Raw genomic sequence first — 9,788 nt, forward strand, 5'->3', positions numbered from 1 at the left:
TGCTGTAACCTAGCAGTGTATTGAATCACTATTTATTACATTGATAAATATACCCAAAACCAGGTCATGGGGACCTCGCAAATTGTACTTGTAGCACTGGCCATGAAGCTTACATGCAAGATTTTTTTCAAGTTGACATGAACTCTGGTTTCAATTTAGATAAGGCATTTTTGTTATCTCAATGAAACAAAGTGAAACAGCATGCAAAAAAAGAGATTAAAAGTTCAAAACTCCCCGTCGAGAAATCGAACCCCGGTCACCTGCATGACAGGCGGGGATACTTCACACTATACTAACGAGGAACTACTTGGTCAATTTTTGGCAAAATTTGATCAAAAAATATAACAAAAAACATGTCATGGCAAGCTATCGAAATGTGTACATCATTGGCCAAAGAGACTATATGCTACATTTTTTCAAGCTAATTTAAAACCCTAAAGAAATATTTAACCAATTATTTGGCAAATGAAAAGTCAGTAATATTGACAACATAATTTTACTCTTGTAATGCATAGCACTCTAAATTCTTTTCTCCTACTCTAACCATGCAATGTATTGAATCACTATTTATAACTTTGATAAATATACCCAAATCCAGGTCATGGGGACCTTGTAAATTCTACTTGTAGCACTGGCCATGAAGCTTACATGCAAGATTTTTTTCAAGTTGACATAAACTCTGGTTTCAATTTAGATAAGGCATTTTTGTTATCTCAATGAAACAAAGTGAAACAGCATGCAAAAAAGAGATTAAAAGTTCAATACTCCCCGTCGAGAAATCGAACCCCGGTCACCCGCATGACAGGCGGGGATACTTCACACTATACTAACGAGGAACTACTTGGTCAATTTTTGGCAAAATTTGATCAAAAAATATAACAAAAAACATGTCATGGCAAGCTATCGAAATGTGTATGTCATTGGCCAAAGAGACTATATGCTACATTTTTTCAAGCTAATTTAAAACCCTAAAGAAATATTTAACCAATTATTTGGCAAATGAAAAGTCAGTAATATTGACAACATAATTTTACTCTTGCAATGCATAGCACTCTAAATTCTTTTCTCCTACTCTAACCATGCAATGTATTGAATCACTATTTATTACTTTGAAAAATATACCCAAAACAAGGATGGTGACCTCGCAAATTGTACTTGTAGCACTGGCCATGAAGCTTACATGCAAGATTTTTTCAAGTTGACATAAACCCTGGATTCAATTTTGATAAGGCATTTTTGTTATCTCAATGAAACAACATGAAACAGCATACAGAAAAGAGATTAAAAGTTCAAAACTCCCCATCAGGGAATTGAACCCCGGTCTCCCACGTGACAGGCGGGTATACTCACCACTATATTAACGAGGACTTACTCGGTCAATTTTTGGCAAAAGTTGATCAAAAAATATACCCAAAAAACATGTCATGGTTAGCTATCGAAATTTGTATGTCATTGGCCAAAGAGATTATATGCTACATTTTTTCAAGCTAATTTAAAACCCTAAAGAAATATTTAACCTATTATTTGGAAAATGAAAAGTCAGTAATATTGACAACATAATTTTACTCTTGCAATGCATAGCACTCTAAAGTCTTTTCTCCTGCAGTAACCTAGCAGTGTATTGAATCACTATTTATTACTTTGATAAATATACCCAAAACCAGGTCTTGGGGACCTTTCAAATTGTACTTGTAACACTGGCCATGAAGCTTACATGCAAGATTTTTTTCAAGTTGACATAAACCCTGGATTCAATTTTGATATGGCATTTTAGTTATCTCAATGAAACAACATGAAACAGCATACAGAAAAGAGATTAAAAGTTCAAAAGTCCCCATCATGGAATTGAACCTCGGTCTCCCGCGTGACAGGCGGGGATACTTCACACTATACTAACGAGGACTTACTTGGTAAATTTTTGGCAAAATATGATCAAAAAATATACCCCAAAAACATGTCATGGTTAGCTATCGAAATGTGTATGTAATTGGCAAAAGAGATTTTATGCTACATTTTTTCAAGTTAATTTAAAACCCTAAAGAAATATTTAACCAATTATTTGGCAAAATTAAAGTCAGTAATATTGACAACATAATTTAACTCTTGCAATGCATAGCACTCTAAAGTCTTTTCTCCTGCTCTAACTAAGAAGTGTACTGAATCACTATTTATTACTTAGATAAATATACCCAAAACCAGGTCATGGGGTCCTCACAAATTGTACTTGTAGCACTGGCCATGAAGTTTACATTGAAGATTTTTTCAAGTTGACAGAAACCCTGGATTCAATTTGGGTAAGCATTTTTGTTATCTCAATGCAACAACGTGAAACAGCATACAGAAAACAGATTAAAAGTTCAAAACTCCCCGTCGGGGAATTGAACCCCTGTCTCCCGCATGACAGGCAGAGATACTTCACACTATACTAACGAGGACTTACTTAGTCAATTTTTGGCAAAATTTGATCAAAAAATATACCCAAAAAACATGTCATGGTTAGCTATCGAAATTTATATGTCATTGGCCAAAGAGATTATATGCTACATTTTTTCAAGCTAATTTAAAACCCTAAAGAAATATTTAACCTATTATTTGGCTAATGAAAAGTAAGTAATATTGACAACATAATTTTACTCTTGGAATGCATAGCACTCTAAAGTCTTTTCTCCAGCTCTAACCAAGCAGTGCATTGAATCACTATTTTTTACTTTGATAAATATACCCAAATCCAGGTCATGGGGACCTTGTAAATTCTACTTGTAGCACTGGCCATGAAGCTTACATGCAAGATTTTTTTCATGTTGACATAAACCCTGGATTCAATTTTGATAAGGCATTTTTGTTATCTCAATGAAACAACGTGAAACAGCATACAGAAAAGAGATTAAAAGTTCAAAACTCCCAGTCGGGGAATTGAACCCTGGTCTCCCACGTGACAGGAAGGGATACTCACCACTATACTAACGAGGACTTACTTGGTCAATTTTTGGCAAAATTTGATCAAAAAATTTACCCAAAAAACATGTCATGGTTAGCTATCGAAATGTGTATGTCATTGGCCAAAGAGATTATATGCTACATTTTTTCAAGCTAATTTAAAACTCTAAAGAAATATTTAACCTATTATTTGGAAAATGAAAAGTCAGTAATATTGACAACATAATTTTACTCTTGCAGTGCATAGCACTCTAAAGTCTTTTCTCCTGCTCTAACCAAGCAGTGTATTGAATCACTATTTATTACTTTGATAAATATACCCAAAACCAGGTCATGGGGACCTCGCAAATTGTACTTGTAGCACTGGCCATGAAGCTTACATGCAAGATTTTTTTCAAGTTGACATAAACTGTGGTTTCAATTTAGATAAGGCATTTTTGTTATCTCAATGAAACAAAGTGAAACAGCATGCAAAAAAAGAGATTAAAAGTTCAAAACTCCCCGTCGAGAAATCGAACACCCGGTCACCCGCATGACAGGCGGGGATACTTCACACTATACTAACGAGGAACTACTTGGTCAATTTTTGGCAAAATTTGATCAAAAAATATAACAAAAAACATGTCATGGCAAGCTATCGAAATGTGTATGTCATTGGCCAAAGAGACTATATGCTACATTTTTTCAAGCTAATTTAAAACCCTAAAGAAATATTTAACCAATTATTTGGCAAATGAAAAGTCAGTAATATTGACAACATAATTTTACTCTTGCAATGCATAGCACTCTAAATTCTTTTCTCCTACTCTAACCATGCAATGTATTGAATCACTATTTATTACTTTGAAAAATATACCCAAAACAAGGATGGTGACCTCACAAATTGTACTTGTAGCACTGGCCATGAAGCTTACATGCAAGATTTTTTCAAGTTGACATAAACCCTGGATTCAATTTTGATAAGGCATTTTTGTTATCTCAATGAAACAACATGAAACAGCATACAGAAAAGAGATTAAAAGTTCAAAACTCCCCTTTAGGAATTTGAACCCCGGTCTCCCATATGACAGGCGGGGATACTCACCACTATATTAACGAGGACTTACTCGGTCAATTTTTGGCAAAATTTGATCAAAAAATATACCCAAAAAACATGTCATGGTTAGCTATCGAAATTTGTATGTCATTGGCCAAAGAGATTATATTCTACATTTTTCAAGCTAATTTAAAACCCTAAAGAAATATTTAACCTATTATTTGGCAAATGAAAAGTCAGTAATATTGACAACATAATTTTACTCTTGTAATGCATAGCACTCTAAATTCTTTTCTCCTACTCTAACCATGCAATGTATTGAATCACTATTTATAACTTTGATAAATATACCCAAATCCAGGTCATGGGGACCTTGTAAATTCTACTTGTAGCACTGGCCATGAAGCTTACATGCAAGATTTTTTTCAAGTTGACATAAACTCTGGTTTCAATTTAGATAAGGCATTTTTGTTATCTCAATGAAACAAAGTGAAACAGCATGCAAAAAAGAGATTAAAAGTTCAATACTCCCCGTCGAGAAATCGAACCCCGGTCACCCGCATGACAGGCGGGGATACTTCACACTATACTAACGAGGAACTACTTGGTCAATTTTTGGCAAAATTTGATCAAAAAATATAACAAAAAACATGTCATGGCAAGCTATCGAAATGTGTATGTCATTGGCCAAAGAGACTATATGCTACATTTTTTCAAGCTAATTTAAAACCCTAAAGAAATATTTAACCAATTATTTGGCAAATGAAAAGTCAGTAATATTGACAACATAATTTTACTCTTGCAATGCATAGCACTCTAAATTCTTTTCTCCTACTCTAACCATGCAATGTATTGAATCACTATTTATTACTTTGAAAAATATACCCAAAACAAGGATGGTGACCTCGCAAATTGTACTTGTAGCACTGGCCATGAAGCTTACATGCAAGATTTTTTCAAGTTGACATAAACCCTGGATTCAATTTTGATAAGGCATTTTTGTTATCTCAATGAAACAACATGAAACAGCATACAGAAAAGAGATTAAAAGTTCAAAACTCCCCATCAGGGAATTGAACCCCGGTCTCCCACGTGACAGGCGGGTATACTCACCACTATATTAACGAGGACTTACTCGGTCAATTTTTGGCAAAAGTTGATCAAAAAATATACCCAAAAAACATGTCATGGTTAGCTATCGAAATTTGTATGTCATTGGCCAAAGAGATTATATGCTACATTTTTTCAAGCTAATTTAAAACCCTAAAGAAATATTTAACCTATTATTTGGAAAATGAAAAGTCAGTAATATTGACAACATAATTTTACTCTTGCAATGCATAGCACTCTAAAGTCTTTTCTCCTGCAGTAACCTAGCAGTGTATTGAATCACTATTTATTACTTTGATAAATATACCCAAAACCAGGTCTTGGGGACCTTTCAAATTGTACTTGTAACACTGGCCATGAAGCTTACATGCAAGATTTTTTTCAAGTTGACATAAACCCTGGATTCAATTTTGATATGGCATTTTAGTTATCTCAATGAAACAACATGAAACAGCATACAGAAAAGAGATTAAAAGTTCAAAAGTCCCCATCATGGAATTGAACCTCGGTCTCCCGCGTGACAGGCGGGGATACTTCACACTATACTAACGAGGACTTACTTGGTAAATTTTTGGCAAAATATGATCAAAAAATATACCCCAAAAACATGTCATGGTTAGCTATCGAAATGTGTATGTAATTGGCAAAAGAGATTTTATGCTACATTTTTTCAAGTTAATTTAAAACCCTAAAGAAATATTTAACCAATTATTTGGCAAAATTAAAGTCAGTAATATTGACAACATAATTTAACTCTTGCAATGCATAGCACTCTAAAGTCTTTTCTCCTGCTCTAAGAAGTGTACTGAATCACTATTTATTACTTAGATAAATATACCCAAAACCAGGTCATGGGGTCCTCACAAATTGTACTTGTAGCACTGGCCATGAAGTTTACATTGAAGATTTTTTCAAGTTGACAGAAACCCTGGATTCAATTTGGGTAAGCATTTTTGTTATCTCAATGCAACAACGTGAAACAGCATACAGAAAACAGATTAAAAGTTCAAAACTCCCCGTCGGGGAATTGAACCCTTGTCTCCCGCATGACAGGCAGAGATACTTCACACTATACTAACGAGGACTTACTTAGTCAATTTTTGGCAAAATTTGATCAAAAAATATACCCAAAAAACATGTCATGGTTAGCTATCGAAATTTATATGTCATTGGCCAAAGAGATTATATGCTACATTTTTTCAAGCTAATTTAAAACCCTAAAGAAATATTTAACCTATTATTTGGCTAATGAAAAGTAAGTAATATTGACAACATAATTTTACTCTTGGAATGCATAGCACTCTAAAGTCTTTTCTCCAGCTCTAACCAAGCAGTGCATTGAATCACTATTTTTTACTTTGATAAATATACCCAAATCCAGGTCATGGGGACCTTGTAAATTCTACTTGTAGCACTGGCCATGAAGCTTACATGCAAGATTTTTTTCATGTTGACATAAACCCTGGATTCAATTTTGATAAGGCATTTTTGTTATCTCAATGAAACAACGTGAAACAGCATACAGAAAAGAGATTAAAAGTTCAAAACTCCCAGTCGGGGAATTGAACCCTGGTCTCCCACGTGACAGGAAGGGATACTCACCACTATACTAACGAGGACTTACTTGGTCAATTTTTGGCAAAATTTGATAAAAAAATTTACCCAAAAAACATGTCATGGTTAGCTATCGAAATGTGTATGTCATTGGCCAAAGAGATTATATGCTACATTTTTTCAAGCTAATTTAAAACTCTAAAGAAATATTTAACCTATTATTTGGAAAATGAAAAGTCAGTAATATTGACAACATAATTTTACTCTTGCAGTGCATAGCACTCTAAAGTCTTTTTTCCTGCTCTAACCAAGCAGTGTATTGAATCACTATTTATTACTTTGATAAATATACCCAAAACCAGGTCATGGGGACCTCGCAAATTGTACTTGTAGCACTGGCCATGAAGCTTACATGCAAGATTTTTTTCAAGTTGACATAAACTGTGGTTTCAATTTAGATAAGGCATTTTTGTTATCTCAATGAAACAAAGTGAAACAGCATGCAAAAAAAGAGATTAAAAGTTCAAAACTCCCCGTCGAGAAATCGAACACCCGGTCACCCGCATGACAGGCGGGGATACTTCACACTATACTAACGAGGAACTACTTGGTCAATTTTTGGCAAAATTTGATCAAAAAATATAACAAAAAACATGTCATGGCAAGCTATCGAAATGTGTATGTCATTGGCCAAAGAGACTATATGCTACATTTTTTCAAGCTAATTTAAAACCCTAAAGAAATATTTAACCAATTATTTGGCAAATGAAAAGTCAGTAATATTGACAACATAATTTTACTCTTGCAATGCATAGCACTCTAAATTCTTTTCTCCTACTCTAACCATGCAATGTATTGAATCACTATTTATTACTTTGAAAAATATACCCAAAACAAGGATGGTGACCTCACAAATTGTACTTGTAGCACTGGCCATGAAGCTTACATGCAAGATTTTTTCAAGTTGACATAAACCCTGGATTCAATTTTGATAAGGCATTTTTGTTATCTCAATGAAACAACATGAAACAGCATACAGAAAAGAGATTAAAAGTTCAAAACTCCCCTTTAGGAAATTGAACCCCGGTCTCCCATATGACAGGCGGGGATACTCACCACTATATTAACGAGGACTTACTCGGTCAATTTTTGGCAAAATTTGATCAAAAAATATACCCAAAAAACATGTCATGGTTAGCTATCGAAATTTGTATGTCATTGGCCAAAGAGATTATATTCTACATTTTTCAAGCTAATTTAAAACCCTAAAGAAATATTTAACCTATTATTTGGAAAATGAAAAGTCAGTAATATTGACAACATAATTTTACTCTTGCAATGCATAGCACTCTAAAGTCTTTTCTCCTGCTGTAACCTAGCAGTGTATTGAATCACTATTTATTACATTGATAAATATACCCAAAACCAGGTCATGGGGACCTTGCAAATTGTACTTGTAGAAATGGCCATGAAGCTTACATGCAAGATTTTTTTCAAGTTGACATAAACCCTGGTTTCAATTTTGATATGGCATTTTTGTTATCTCAATGAAACAACATGAAACAGCATATAGAAAAGAGATTAAAAGTTTAAAACTCCCCATCATGGAATTGAACCCCGGTCTCCCGCGTGACAGGCGGGGATACTTCACACTATACTAACGAGGACTTACTTGGTCAATTTTTGGCAAAATATGATCAAAAAATATACCCAAAAAACATGTCATGGTTAGCTATCGAAATGTGTATGTCATTGGCCAAAGAGATTATATGCTACATTTTTTCAAGCTAATATAAAACCCTAAAGAAATATTTAACCTATTATTTGGCAAATGAAAAGTCAGTAATATTGACAACATAATTTAACTCTTGCAATTCATAGCACTCTAAAGTCATTTCTCCGGCTCTAACCAAGCAGTGTATTGAATCACTATTTATTACTTTGATAAATATACCCAAAACCAGGTCATGGGGACCTCGCAAATTGTACTTGTAGCACTGGCCATGAAGCTTACATGCAAGATTTTTTCAAGTTGACATAAACCCTGGATTCAATTTGGGTAAGGCATTTTGTTATCTCAATGAAACAATGTCAAACAGCAAACAGAAAACAGATTTAAAGTTCTAAACTCCCTGCTGGGGAATTGAACCCCGGTCTCCCACATGACAGGCAGAGATACTCACCACTATACTAACGAGGACTTAATTGGCCAATTTTTGGAAAAATTTGATCAAAAAATATACCCAAAAAACATGTCATGGTTAGCTATTGAAATGTGTATGTCATTGGCCAAAGAGACTGTATGCTACATTTTTTCAAGCTAATTTAAAACCCTAAAGAAATATTTAACCAATTATTTGGCAAATGAAAAGTCAGTAATATTGACAACATAATTTTACTCTTGAAATGCATAGCACTCTAAATTCTTTTCTCCTACTCTAACCATGCAATGTATTGAATCACTATTTATTACTTTGAAAAATATACCCAAAACAAGGATGGTGACCTCACAAATTGTACTTGTAGCACTGGCCATGAAGCTTACATGCAAGATTTTTTCAAGTTGACATAAACCCTGGATTCAATTTTGATAAGGCATTTTTGTTATCTCAATGAAACAACATGAAACAGCATACAGAAAAGAGATTAAAAGTTCAAAACTCCCCTTTAGGAAATTGAACCCCGGTCTCCCATATGACAGGCGGGGATACTCACCACTATATTAACGAGGACTTACTCGGTCAATTTTTGGCAAAATTTGATCAAAAAATATACCCAAAAAACATGTCATGGTTAGCTATCGAAATTTGTATGTCATTGGCCAAAGAGATTATATTCTACATTTTTTCAAGCTAATTTAAAACCCTAAAGAAATATTTAACCTATTATTTGGAAAATGAAAAGTCAGTAATATTGACAACATAATTTTACTCTTGCAATGCATAGCACTCTAAAGTCTTTTCTCCTGCTGTAACCTAGCAGTGTATTGAATCACTATTTATTACATTGATAAATATACCCAAAACCAGGTCATGGGGACCTTGCAAATTGTACTTGTAGAACTGGCCATGAAGCTTACATGCAAGATTTTTTTCAAGTTGACATAAACCCTGGTTTCAATTTTGATATGGCATTTTTGTTATCTCAATGA

The 9,788-nt window shown here is 34.0% G+C and overlaps 2 non-coding genes across 2 annotated transcripts; both read right to left on the reverse strand.

Moving 5' to 3' along the window:
* Positions 1-1,295: 1,295 nt before the first annotated feature.
* TRNAD-GUC (transfer RNA aspartic acid (anticodon GUC)) lies at positions 1,296-1,367 on the reverse strand. The gene has a single exon. It is a non-coding gene; the product is annotated as a tRNA-Asp (tRNA).
* Positions 1,368-5,031: 3,664 nt separating this feature from the next.
* On the reverse strand, positions 5,032-5,103 carry TRNAD-GUC (transfer RNA aspartic acid (anticodon GUC)). The gene has a single exon. It is a non-coding gene; the product is annotated as a tRNA-Asp (tRNA).
* Between the last annotated feature and the right edge of the window lie 4,685 nt (positions 5,104-9,788).

This window comes from Taudactylus pleione, unplaced genomic scaffold (assembly GCF_031769625.1).
Source record: "Taudactylus pleione unplaced genomic scaffold, aTauple2 ptg000117l, whole genome shotgun sequence".
In the NCBI taxonomy this organism is placed as follows: Eukaryota; Metazoa; Chordata; class Amphibia; order Anura; family Myobatrachidae; genus Taudactylus; species Taudactylus pleione.